Source organism: Botryllus schlosseri, chromosome 1, assembly GCF_051294905.1.
Source record: "Botryllus schlosseri isolate E-star chromosome 1, Bs_hap1, whole genome shotgun sequence".
Lineage (NCBI taxonomy): Eukaryota > Metazoa > Chordata > Ascidiacea > Stolidobranchia > Styelidae > Botryllus > Botryllus schlosseri.
Window position 1 is genome coordinate 8504903 of NC_137236.1, and position 1694 is coordinate 8506596.

At 41.0% G+C, this 1694-nt stretch overlaps 2 protein-coding genes across 2 annotated transcripts in view; both read left to right on the forward strand.

The window, feature by feature from the left end:
* Positions 1-1694, forward strand: part of LOC145433477 (uncharacterized) — a 288213-nt gene that overhangs the window by 249487 nt on the left and 37032 nt on the right. The gene's annotated exons all lie outside the window — the stretch shown is intronic.
* Positions 1-1694, forward strand: part of LOC145432877 (uncharacterized) — an 89436-nt gene that overhangs the window by 30715 nt on the left and 57027 nt on the right. The window lies entirely within an intron of this gene.

The following is a 1694-nucleotide window of genomic DNA, read 5'->3' on the forward strand; positions in this document are numbered from 1 at the left end:
GTATATAGTTGATATTTTGATACTCTAGGGATTGACTGAATCAGCCGGTTGTGCTTGGCAGTTATACTTACAGCAAATTGAATTCACATGTAAGTGTTGTCAAAGTCCTTAATGATGCTGCAGAAAAGAGGTGTAAAGTAAGCACAATGCTGGATATCATGTCCAAACTATGCTGGTTACTATGCAGTATAGTCTGTGATTATCTTTACACCTATTTTCTGCGGGATCAATAGGGACTTTGACATACCACATTGGGCATAGCCTGTGCGAGTGTGCGTTATCATTAGGGACTTTAGCAACACTTACAAGTGAATTCAATTTACTGTAAGCATCTGATGAGTGCCAAGCATAACCCGCTGATTCAGCCGATTCCAATATCATTCAAAACGTCACCTATATATTACAGCTTGAGCCTAATAAGATCACACAAATTACGGTATCGTGTCATTGATAAGCTTTATATTTGAGTTCACTGATGATGGATCCTTTCCAAACGGGGAATTCGTTTACCGCTTGCATAAGCGCCTTTGCTTTCCCTCGGTGAAAACACGGCATGTAGGCTACAGCCGTTTCCTTCCAATAAAGCAGTCATGCTGTAGAAGTTTTTGTGAAGCAGCTGTTGATCGTTCATCATGTATTTCGTACCTTAACATGTCCTGAATTAATCTTAAATCATCATCTGCCAACCTACCAACAACGCGATTTCAGAATCCCCACCGGTAGCAGACTCCTTGAGCACATAATCAGCAAGTTGTTGCTGTGGTGATCATTGAAGCATAGCCAATTAGCCAATCAGGAGCCGTGGTTATTTGATTACTAGTCTTCTCGCCGTTCTATGGTCGGTGGCACGCCCATTATTGGGCAGCTACTTTAAAACGCTTTGGCCGAAATCTTAACGGCGTTCCCGCGAGCTTCTTTTGGGCTCATTGTTATTTTTTATCAATAATCTATGGAATGAGACACAATCACGGGGTATTTTTAAGATTTTCCAAATTTTGGACAACCCTAATGTATATCCTTATCCACCCATGACACGCAAAACCAGAACCCAGCTGAGACTAATAGCGTGGTATAAAGCGTGGTCCTTATTAAAGTTAAATCTCAGCATCTTTCATAAATGTGCTGGATAATACACCCACATTTACGAATCGCTTCGCGAGCCGGATGAACTGTTCTCGCCCCGGCCGGATGTGGCCTGCGAGCCGTAAATTTAACACCCCTGGTTTACACCATTAGTGAGAGCAAAGGTTAATTAAATGGAATGCGTTTGGCGAGTGGCGGGTTTAAACCCTGTTGTAATGAAGGCAACCGATCAAGTTCCCGTCACACGTACGAGACAACCATAAACCTTAGAATGATGATGTGGTTGTTTCTTGCGCATATACAGACAGAAATCAACAGAGACAGGATGCACCATATCGTACGCCTATAGCTATGTGCTGGAGTGTATTCTCAAGGAACACACAAGACGAAACGTCGCCAGTATACTGTACTTACTGCACTGTGCTGTTCTTATTCTAATCCTGGTTGTATATAATATAATATATCATAATATATAATATATATATAAGTACAGCCGACACATGCATAGCAAAAGCGAATTTATTGTTGATTATAACCAAGATAATATCGTTGTCAAGTATGCGATTGATTATTTTCTAACCATATGTTAAATTCCACCCTCCCATTGCTTG